This window comes from Astyanax mexicanus, chromosome 4, assembly GCF_023375975.1.
Source record: "Astyanax mexicanus isolate ESR-SI-001 chromosome 4, AstMex3_surface, whole genome shotgun sequence".
Lineage (NCBI taxonomy): Eukaryota > Metazoa > Chordata > Actinopteri > Characiformes > Acestrorhamphidae > Astyanax > Astyanax mexicanus.
Window position 1 is genome coordinate 52,333,556 of NC_064411.1, and position 12,753 is coordinate 52,346,308.

The window sequence follows — 12,753 nt, forward strand, 5'->3', positions numbered from 1 at the left end:
ACAGCGTTCAGAGATCCAGAAATTTTTACAGTTTGTCCAAACACCCTTCAGACTGGGTGATACGGGGCATAATTGACCCTGATAAATCACTTTTTACACTGTTATCCAGCTTAAAGTAGCTCCACACCTCCTTGCTAGAATAGCATAGCAGCCGGCACCAGGAGTAATGGCGGCGCTCAGAGCTGAAGCTAGTAGCGTTATGGGATGTAAACTGAGGTGTTTAATAAGCTTCTTGTGCACTTTTTATGTTATTAATGACTCGTTTTAAATGTCAGGGCTCTCCAGATTCTAGCAAGAGGTGTGGAGGAGCTACTTTGAGCTGGATAACGGTGGAAAAAGCTTTATTGAATTTATCGAATTAAATTATGCCCCGTGTCTCCCAGTCTGAAGGGTGTTTGGACAAACTGTTAAAATTTCTGGATCTCGGAACACTGTGGGAGAACAGAGGTGTGCTATTCATCAAAGGTAAGAACTTTTTTTTATGTTTTACTACAACAAAAGTCCATTTTACAACAGAGTTCTCCTTTAAAGTAGGCAATTTCCTGTCCCATGATTTCTGGTTCTATTAAATACGTCGGCCATTTTTCTTTGAGTGTCTGAATTGCAAAATAGCAGAATTGGAGTGTGATTTTGAGGGCACTATAAACTCCCATCGCTGTTTACTATGCAAGCTGAATGTGTCCCATAATGCATTGCGAATCATGTCTTACTACACCAAAAGTCCATTGTACAATGGAGTTCTCCTTTAAGTAGTTTTAAAACCAGTACTTTTACACTTTTACTTAAAGAGTAAAAAGCTTAAGTTGATATTTCAACTTCTACAGAAGTAATTTAAGTATCTATACCTCTACCTGTGTAATTAATGTCAATACGCAGTACTTTATACACCTTTGTTGGCCTACAACTGCTAATATACTGTACACAATAAGGTTTATATTTATAATATGCAGATGTTGCTTCTATTTCTCCTACTACCTTTTACTTTCTGCTGGACGCTGCCGGCGTTCTGCATGCTCACCGTTGTTTTATTACTTCCTAACTCCATTATTAGACTGTAATAATGCAGCGCTCTGCACATTTTCACAGTTATGTTTGACTCTCCCTCGTCCTCGCTCAACAATGAAGCGCTGAACCTGCGGATCCCTCGGCCGGGTGAACCCACGCCGCCCATCAGCCCGAGCCTCGGGCCCGTCTGTGTGAAACAGGGCTCTTCCTGTGTTTGTGTGGGGCTTCCTATTCTTCAAGTGTTTTGGCACCTTATTGTGCGAGCCGTGATCCGCATGATGTGGCTATTACAGAGGGCCGGTCCGGGGGAGGGACGTGCCGGGGGAACAATAAAAAACCATTAGGCCTCGCTGTAGAGCTATTAGTGTGTCACTGCTGATCAGACTGTCTGAACACTGACTGTTTCTGATGCCTGTCAAGAAAAAAATCCCTTAAAACTGAAAGTAAAAGCAAAATAATACTTATTATTATTGTGGTTTTGAGAACTTTCAGTTATGTAATGAATCACAATACAATAAAGTGCTTTTTGGTGCTTAAAACATACAAAAAAAAATACTAAATACTTACGTCCACTTGGGTCTCAACTGCCTCAACTGACCCTAGAAACACAGCATTTTGATTCTGGTGGTTAAGAAACTAAGACGGTACACAGCAAGATTAGCTGGCAGACTTCTTCTGAGGGAGGGATCTGTACCTATTGTCTATGGCAAGTCTGCAGATGAAGACGGGGGATGGAAGTACTTTCAAATAACAAAGAGTTTTGTGCTTCTATCACAGTTAAGCATGAACTAGCTTGTTCATGTTTTGTCATTTAGCACAAACAAGCTTATTGGTATAAAAGTGTCAGAGCCCTTAAATGGCTTATTCTGAAAAGGGCTGAAATTGGTAAGAATAGAGCTGGTAAGATCTCTTTATCTCTATGTAACAGTGATTTTGTGTAAACATAGCTATAGTTTTGTACTATAGCCCATAGTCCTACAGTATTCTAACTTCTGTAAAAAGAGCTATAATATGTCGACTTTAAGAGAAATTAATATTGTTACTTGCTGAACATGACATACAGAAAGTGTCTTCATTTCTTTAAAAAAAATAAAACTGTGTCAAGTTTGTGATGTCACTGAAAGGGGCTGTGGTTATCCCAAGACAACATTGTGTACAGTTAATTTTTGAATATGTTTTTTTTTTTATTTCTAATTTTTCCCATTTTCTCCCCAATTTACACAGCCAATTACCCAACCCACTCATTAGGACTCCCCCTATCACTAGTGATGCCCCAACACACCAGGAGGGTGAAGACTAACACATGCTTCCTCCGATACATGTGAAGTCAGCCACCGCTTCTTTTTGAGCTGCTGCTGATGCAGCATTGCCAAGCAGCCAGCGCGCTTGGAGGAAAGCACAGCGGCTCGGCTCCGGTACATCAGCTCACAGACGCCCTGTGCTGCAGACATCACCCTAGGAGTGATGTGGGGAAAGAGCGCCATCTACCCACCCGGAGGAAGCAGAGCCAATTGTGCTCCCTCTGAGCGCCGGCAGCTTGATGGCAAAGCTGCATGAGCTGGGGTTCGAACCGGCGACCTCCTGCTCATAGTGGAAGCGCTTTAGACAGCTGGACCACTCGGGGCCCGAATATGTTTAAATAAAGTAGCTTTAATTTACTCTTGAAATTCAACTCTGTCTCTATTATAACACTTTCATTGGCTATGTTCACACTACATCTTTCCAACGTAAGACTTAGAAACACACACTGAACTTCAGTTTTATGTCCTGTAAACAATGGTCACTTATCTCACCACTTATCTCATCCAGGCTAGAGGTGTCCAATGCTCAGCGATGCAGCACTCCACCACTGGACGTGTCTGGAGTGATGAATCACAAACAGTTATTATCTGTCTGAATTTTGCCAAGTGTAAAGTTTGGTGGAGGGGGGATAATGATAATGCTGTGTGGTTGTGTCCTTTAGTTCCAGTAAAAGGAACTCTCAAAACTAAAAGATTTTGGACAATTTCATGTTCCCAGCCTTGCAGAAAGAGTTTGGGGATGCCTCTGCTCCAACATGACCATATACTAGTTTAAAATAAAGCTCCATAAAGACACAGACAATAGAATTTGGTGTGGAGGAACTTTCACTGCCATAAATTATAGAGGAGACTGCGAGAAAGGCCTTCTCATCCAACATTGGTGTTTGATCCCAGAAATACACTTCTTCACATAAACACACTCCTAAACCTTGTGGAAAGCCTTCCCAGAAGAGCTAAAGCTGTTATAACTATAAAGTGTGGAATGACCAGAGGTGGAAAAAGTAACTTTACTTTGCTAAAATTCTACTTGAGTAAAAATAAAAGCACCCATCTAAAAATCTACTCGAGTAAAAGTAAAAAAGTACTTAATTTAAAATGTACTTTGAGTAAAAGTTACATAGTTACTTTTAATTATTTGATGTAAAAAAGTAAAAAAATCATAAATTAAAAATAGTTTTTAATGAACTATTATTCCACATTATAATTTGGATCTTTCAGGCAGTTTTTGTTCAGAACACCCCATAAAACATTTTCAAGAATAAGTGCCATAGGTTTCTATAATCCATTTTTTTTTCTTTACTATTAAAAAGGTATGGTAATATAGGCGACTATAAACTGTTATTTTATAGTTTTACAGGTCATTATTATTTTTTAACTTGCCATCGCTGTGCTTTAAGTGCTATTTACATTTTTTTTTTTTACATTTAAGCAGATTGTTTAATGATACAAGTACTTAACACCACATGCTTTCTCAGGTTTGATGTGGAAGTTTTGAAAGCTGACAGCTCTGTCCGGGGGCGGGGCACATTTTGTATTGCATGAGGAAGTTATTGCCTCGTTATTCCACACACGAGCATCCGTGCCAATTTATTTACATTTTTTTAAGTATTATTTTTTTAATTCAGACAATTGTTTTTTTTCCCAGCATTTTATTTTTTAATCAGTAAAGAGGAGTTTTCCAATGTAGCAAAGTAAATAATTAATTGTGTCAAAATGTACTTGAGTAAAAGTAAAATTACCTATTTTAAAAACTACTTTAAAAATGACAAATTACTCATAAAATCTACTCAATTACAGTAACTTGAGTAAATGTATTTAACCCTTGTGTGGTGTTCATATTTTTGTTACTCGTTTACTTTGTTACTTGTATTTAATTCAGCAAAATTAAGCAATTTTACATTAAAATGCTTTACACATGCTCGCTTCACCTAAATTGCAAGCAATATAAACAGCTTACATGGTTAATATTTGCCCTTTACCTTTCTTATGATACATTTCTTTCAAAAAGTGCTACTTTTTTTTAATTAGTTTTTTAATAAAATGTAAAAGAAAATGAATTAAACTCAAGATATGAGTAGAAAATTTGTTCAGTTTCAAATTTACAAATGAAGCAATGTTTATTAGCCCTTGGCCAAACATACTGTATGTAATATAAATGTGTGTGTGGGGGGGGGGGGGGGGGGTGTACAGTGTGTGTTTATTGAAAATGTGTTTTGATATATGTTTTTCACAAAAAATGAGCCAATCCCAATGAGTTTGAGTTAGAAAAAATATTTTTTTAGTATCATTTGATGAAAAATGAAAACCCGAACACCACACAAGGGTTAAAATTTATGGACTAACAATGAGATGTCAATTAATTTTCATTAGGTTCCAACAAAATCAAATTATTGATTTTGAGTATATTTTTGTAAATGCATTTATTATTTTATACAGTAAGTAAACAAATACAGACATCAACAAAAGCTGCTACCACATTCCACACACCCGCCAACCTGCTCTGAGTTTTATCAGCTGAAAGCAGGCTGAGCCGTGACTGATGATCAGGATCCACAGATCCGCTGCTGCCCATCGCCACCAAGTCTACCATTACCCCGCTGTGGTCAAGAGGCCAGAGGTGTCTGACCGCTGGTGACGACTGCAGGATTGTGTGAGTGTGGGAGGGGGCTGCGGTTCATCATCCTCCACGATTGATGAGCGAGAGCAAGTTACTGTCGAGGAAGCCCTCGTCCAGCCCGCCGGCCTACCCGCGGTCCCGCGGACCCCCACATCAAACGGGCCAGCGCTCGGCGGTGATGTATGGCCGTGGCCTCGCCGCTGCTCTCAGGCCCAGTCAGCCCGGGTCCATCAGGGGATTTATCTCTGAGGAAGATGAAAGCAGAGGGAGAGGCGGCTGCCAAACAAAGACTCGGGGGGGGGGGGGCAAACCGTGCGGGTCAGGCCAGGCCCTCACGCCCTCACACCAGCCAGATTTATAGAGATTTATTATACAGAACAGCAGCCCCACCGTCATTAACACTGAAAAAAAGTTTAATAAGCATTTATGAGGAGAATCACAGAGTCATTGATCATCCAATCCAACCCCCCACCATCCAACCACCATGGTCACAAATACATGTTATTTAATAGTAAAATGATCAGTTAGGTAGCTGACACACTGAAAAAAATGATGAGCAAAAATTACTTTAAATTTAAAAAAGAAAAAGAGTAACTTTCTGCATTTGCTTTTTTTTTAAGTAAATTTAATTTCAGATAAATTTAAGTAACTTCAACTCAAGTTTCAAGACTTAAATGTTACACAGAGTAAATAATGAACTGAACTTCAGTCAATCCTTTCTTTTAGTAAACTTTACTTCATTTATTTTTACTGAATCAATCCTTTCTTTTAGTAAACTTTACTTCATTTATTTTTACTGAATCAATCCTTTCTTTTAGTAAACTTTACTTCATTTATTTTTACTGAATCAATCCTTTCTTTTAGTAAACTTTACTTCATTTCTGCGTACAATATTACCTAATTACAATTACTTAATTTATACAATATTACTCAAATAATTTATGATACATAATATATTATAATTCCTGCAATTTAAATAATTTTAGTTAAAACACAAATATTACACTGTCTCAACACATGGATGCCATGTAATCAGTGTTGGGCAGGTTACTTTGAAAAGTAATTAGTTATAGTTACTAGTTACTTCTCCAAAAAAGTAACTGAGTTACTCCACTATAAAAGTAACTAGTTACCAGTAAAAGTAACCATTGCATTACTTTCGTGTTACCGCCCCTGTAACCCTCCCCCGGCCCCCTACCAACTATAACGGTGTTATAGTGACAGTCAGAGTAATTAGTTAGATTACTCATTACTGAAAAAAGTAACAGCGTTAGTAACACTGTTTATTTTAACACCGTTATTGTAATACGTGCCATCCATGTGTTGAGAAAATATTTAAATTTCAGGAATTATAATATATTATGTATGATAAATTATTTGAGTAATATTGTATAAATGAAGTAATTGTAATTAGGTAGTATTGTATGCAGAAATGAAGTAAAGTTTACTAAAAGAAAGGATTGATTCAGTAAAAATAAATGAAGTAAAGTTTACTAAAAGAAAGGATTGATTCAGTAAAAATAAATGAAGTAAAGTTTACTAAAAGAAAGGATTGATTCAGTAAAAATAAATAAAGTAAAGTTTACTAAAAGAAAGGATTGATTCAGTAAAAATAAATAAAGTAAAGTTTACTAAAAGAAAGGATTGATTCAGTAAAAATAAATAAAGTAAAGTTAACTAAAAGAAAGGATTGACTGAAGTTCAGTTCAATTATTTACTCTATGTTACATATAAGTCTTGAAACCGAGTTGAAGTTACTTAAATTTATCTGAAATTAAATTTACTTAAAAAAAAAAGCAAATGTAGAAAGTTGCGAAAGTTGCGATATACTCACCCAAGATGGCGGCGCGTTAACACGCAGCGGCCGCTCCGGGTCCGTTAAATGGTGCTTTTGTGTTACTATTTGTCGTTTTTTCCGTTTATTTCCTGCAAATATGTGCATCGGAACACCCGTGCACATGTTCTACCACCGCCAGACCCTGCTACAGTGGAGAAACCAGCCAGAAAACACGCTACCGGACGAGGTTCTGCAGACGCTACTTGAGCTTAGCCTGCTAAGAGACCCAGGCCGCCAGGCCGCGGTGTTTCCTGACGCCGGAGCCCAGCGGAAGTGCCATCGCAAGCGGTGCGAGCGTAAGCGGAAGCGCGGAAAGAGAGCCGGGATCTAAAGAGCCGGGGAGGCTAAAGGCTAGTCCTAGCCGGCCGGCTATACCATCGCTCTTTCTTGCAAACGTCTGTTCCCTTGACAATAAACTGGACTACATCCGACTCCAGCGAACTACCCAGCGTGAGTTCAGAGACTGCTGTGCTTTGGTTTTTGTGGAATCGTGGCTTAACGACAACATTCCGGACAGCGCCATTCAGCTAGCCGGGCTAACCGCGTTCAGAGCCGATAGAAGCGTGTCTCTATCCGGGAAGACCCGCGGTGGAGGCGTGTGTGTTTACATCAACACGGAATGGTGTAACAACGCTGTGACTGTCGCCAAACACTGCTCTCCGCTGGTGGAGTTCCTGATAGTCAAGTGCAGACCTTTTTATTTAGTACGGGAGTTCTCCGCCGTGCTAATAGCTGCTGTCTACATTCCACCCAGTGCTAGCATTGGTGCTAATGCTAAAGAGGCTCTGTGTGAACTCTATCGGACTATCAGCGATCTGCAAAACAAACACCCAGATGGACTGTTTATTATCGCCGGAGATTTCAACCACGCAAATCTCAAGTCAGTGCTCCCTAAATTCCACCAACATGTGGACTTTGCAATGAGAGGAGCGAGCGCGTTGGATCTTGTTTACACAAACATCCCCAGCGCGTACCGGGCGGAGCCCCGCCCCACCTCGCTTTCTCGGATCACATGTGTGTTTGGCTGACACCAACATACACACCACTCATCAGACGCTCCAGACCAGTTCAGAAGCAGGTGAAAACCTGGCCGGCAGGCTCCATCTCTGCCCTTCAGGACTGTTTTGAGTGCACTGCATGGGACATGTTTAGGGAGGCTGCTACTGAAGGCGATTCTGTTGATTTGGAGGAGTATGCAGCATCAGTCACTGGCTACATCAGCAAGTGTATTGATGATGTCACTGTCTCCAAGACCATCACCACACGCCCAAACCAGAAGCCTTGGATGACTGCTGAGGTACGTGCGCTGCTGAGGACCCGCGACTCCGCCTTCAGAGTGGGTGACAAGGTGGCCCTGAGGAAAGCGAGAGCCGACCTGTCAAGAGCTATCAGAGTGGTAAAGCGCGCACACGCCCAGAGAATCCACAGCCACTTCAAGGACACGGGTGACGCGCGGCGCATGTGGCAGGGCATCCAGGCAATCACCAACTACAGGACAATGCCACCGTCCTGTGAACGTGATGCCTCCCTCCCTGATGCCCTAAACAACTTTTATGCACGGTTTGAGGCACAAAACAACACGATGGCGAGAAAGACCATGCCCAAGCCGGACGAGCAGGTGTTGTGCCTGACTGCAGTGGATGTGAGGAACACTCTGCGCAGAGTCAACCCACGAAAATCTTCAACATCTCCCTGTGCAGCGCCACTGTCCCAACGTGCCTCAAGTCCACCACCATCGTTCCCGTGCCGAAGAAGTCCACAGTGTCCTGCCTGAATGACTGCCGTCCCGTTGCACTTACACCCATCATCATGAAGTGCATCGAGAGGCTAGTCATGAGGAACATCAAGACACGACTGCCCTCTTCAGTGGACCCCCTGCAGTTTGCGTATCGTCCCAATCGCTCCACGGATGATGCCATCACCACCACCCTTCATCTCTCCCTCACCCACCTGGAGAAGAAGGACACTTACGTCAGAATGCTGTTTATAGACTTCAGTTCAGCATTCAACACCATCATCCCACAGAACCTCACCAGGAAGCTAAGCTCGCTCGGCCTCAACACCCCCTCTGCAACTGGATCCTGGACTTTCTGACAGGGAGACCCCAGTCAGTCCGGTTCGGGGGCAGCACCTCCAGCACCATCACACTGAACACGGGGGCCCCCCAGGACAGTGTCCTGAGTCCTCTGCTGTTCACCCTGCTGACTCATGAATGTGCTGCAAAACACAGTTCTAACAGCTTTATCAAGTTCGCCGATGATACAACCGTGCTGGGTCTCATCACCAAAGGCGACGAGTCAGCATACAGAGAGGAGGTGCAGCGGCTGACAGACTGGTGTACAGTCAACAACCTTCACCTGAATGTGGACAAGACAAAGGAAATGGTTGTTGACTTCAAGAGAGCACAACACACCCACTCTCCACTCAACATCGACGGGTCCTCTGTGGAGATTGTTAAGAGCACCAAGTTCCTTGGTGTCCACTTAGCAGATAACCTCACCTGGACCCTGAACACCAGCTCTACAGCCAAGAAAGCCCAGCAGCGTCTCTACTTCCTCCGGAAGCTGAGAAAGGCCCGTCTCCCTCCACCCATCCTCACACTCTTCTATAGAGGGACCATTGAGAGCATCCTGAGCAGCTGCATCACTGCCTGGTTTGGGACCTGCACCGTCTCTGACCGCAAGACCCTCCAGCGTATTGTGAGGACAGCTGAGAGGATCATCGGCGTCTCTCTCCCCTCCATCACGGACATTTACACCACCCGCAGCATCCGCAAAGCAACCAGCATTGTGAATGACCCCACTCATCCCTCATACGAACTGTTCTCCCTCCTGCCTTCGGGAAGAAGGTACCGCAGCATCCGGTCCAGCACGACCAGATTCTGCAACAGCTTCTACCCCCAAGCCATCAGACTCCTTAACTGCAGAGACTGAACTGATGGTTTTTCTGTACATGCACACACACTCTTACCCCACTTACCCCAGAAAATGGAAAGCACTAAAAACCCTACTACCTCACTGGACTCTATTGCACACTGTGTAATAGAGTAATTACTACCTCACCTGGTCTTTTTTGCACACTGCAAAATTTGCACACTGTCTTGTTATTTATTATTCTTTGTCTGTATGGTGTTGTATAGTCTGTCTGCACTTTTGTACTCTTGCACTTACTGTTCTGTCTACACTGTGTTTATGTGCACCATGGTCCTTGGAGGAACGTTGTTTCGTTTCACTGTGTACTCTGTATATAGCTGAAATGACAATAAAAACCACTTTGACTTTGACTTTGAAGTCAATTTTACTCATCATTTTTTTCAGTGCATTTTTGCTTACAGTATATTCACTGTTAGCATATTAGCATTTTTGTGGGGCCAATATTTTTATGTTTTTATATTCTAAACTGTTTCAGATTGACTGATTAGATTAGAACATTACTAAAATAGAGCTTTTATTCACTGTATACCTGTAACTCTACCTCTTCACTACTTTACAACTGATGCTCTCAAACACTTTATTAAGAGACAAGAAATTCAAGTAATTAACTCTTGATGAGTTCAGCACAGCTGTTAACTGAACGCCTGGTAATACATGGAACAGGACAAGAACATGAACATTTTTCTATTTTTTGTGTTTCTTAATTTTATGAAAAAATTCATCTTTTAATAAATTCAAAAAGAATCATCAGCTTATTAATGTTTATTAGTTTCAATAGATCTTTTATTGTATTTAGCCTGTAAATTTAATGAATTAGGGTTTAAAGCTGTAAACAGTCTATGTGCGACAGAGGGAACTCTTACTGTTCCTTTCCTTGGGCGGTCCTGATGAGAGCCAGTTTCATCATAACATTTTTGTTCAGTTTCCTTCAACGTTGACTGACCTTCATTTCTAAAAGTATTTTGTTTCTTTACTTATTTGAATATTTCTTGCTTCTCATAACCTGGATTCGAACAAATTCGACTAAAATATTCACTATTCACTGTATACCTGTAACTCTACCTCTTCACTACTTTACTTTAACTGATGCTCTCAAACACTTTATTAAGAGACAAGAAATTCAAGTAATTAACTCTTGACGAGTTCAGCACAGCTGTTAACTGAAAGCCTGAATTCCAGGAGACTCTAGCTCATAAAACTGACTGAGAAAATACAGCAGAGATGTGCAAAACTGTCTCTATCTAAGCAAGAGGAGCTACTTTTTGAAGAATGTAAAATATTATATTCTCCATATTCTGTTTTGTTTAACACTGTACATTTAATTGAATTCTATTCAGTGTACATAAACTTTAACCCTTGCTCTAAATAATGTGCTATTCTAGCACAGATTAGCCCAAAAAGCATTATGCTAACATTACACATGTTCTGATTTGACCTCAGAACCTCAGAAGGACTGAACGATTGTAATCAGTTCAGTTTAATTCGACGCTTTTGTCATTAAACCAGAAAAAACACGAGCAACAGCTCTGAGAAAGAGATTTCTCTCCAGCTCCCCTCCGTCTCCAGTTGCGCTGCTGGGTTAAGAATAGAAGAACAATATGCTAATGTTGCAAGTGCGGTGATTTATCACTCGGCGTATGAGCAAATCGCTCTGGCAGCACGAGGCAGTCAGCTTGAGGAGTTCCAGGTTTCTATAGCCTACAAGAAACATTATTGCAGTGTCAAAAAATGTTGAATATGTACAAAATAATGGGCCAAGGAACGGCAAAGGGAGCGCAGGAGCGGTTCTGACCTGGAATCGCCTGAACCTTCATTTTTCTCGGTGATAAACAGCGCACATCGTTACTCCGCCGCAGTCGCGTTTAGGCGGCGAATGCTCCATTTTTAGTGTTGTCAGGAGTTTCGATAAAATCTTAACAATCCCTCTCGCGCCTTTTACTACAGCTAATGGTTTCAGGGTCTCGTGTTCGGCCAATCATCTACGCATTACCGAGCCCTGCAGCCAGCCAGCGTGAGCTCGCACCCGAGCTATTCAGCACTCCTTCATAAAGCTGATGTTTTCCTGGCATCAGGCGGAATTCCTCAGAAATAAGAAAAGCATTTCTGTGGAATAGCTGACCCCGGAATGCTCTTATATTAAATAAATGTAATCCAGTGAGATGCAATTACCATCATCAACTTACACATGTACATATGTTCTGTTCTGTTCTGTTCCTTTGTTCCAGATACTAGGGTTTTAAAAATACTTCTGTAGTTGAAGTTGAAGTATCAAGTATCAAGTGTAAAAGTACTGGTTTCAAATCTACTTAAAGTATAAAAGTAAAAGTAATATAAGGAAGATAACTTAAGAGAACTAAAAATTATTAAGATTAATAGGGGTGCGCAAACTTTTTCATATGCCTATTGTAAATTAATGTATTTTAGTAGAGTGTAAATATATTAAAGCTATTAAACAACTCAATTTTGGTTTCATCTGTCCACAGTATATTTAGCCAGTACTGCTGTGGCACATCCAGCTGATCTTTTGCAAACTTCAAACTTGCAGCAATGTTTTTTTTTTGGACAATAGTGGCTTCCTCCGTGGTGTCCTTCCATGAACTACATTCTTGTTTAAAAAATGTTTTAAAAATGTAAGCATATGCCAGAGATTTCTGTAAGTCTTCAGCTGACACTCTAGGAATCTTCCTCACCTCCTTGATCATTCTGCGCTGTGCTCTTGCAGTCATCTTTACAGGACTTTACCAAGCCTAGAGAGAGAAGCTGCAGTAACAGTGCTGAACTTCCTCCATTTGTAGAGCATCTGTCTTACCGTGGACACATGAACATCAAAGCTTTTAGAGATACTTTTGTAACCCTTTCCAGCTTCATGGAAGTCAACAATTCTTGAACGTAGGTCTTCTGAGAGCTTGATATTTTGTGTGAGGCATGATTCACATCAAGCAATGCTTCTTAACAACAGCAAACTCAAAACTGGCAGCTTTAACCAACACATCCAGTCTCATTACATTGATTGGACTCCAGGTTGGCTGACTCCAATTAGCTCTTAGAAAAGTCATTAGC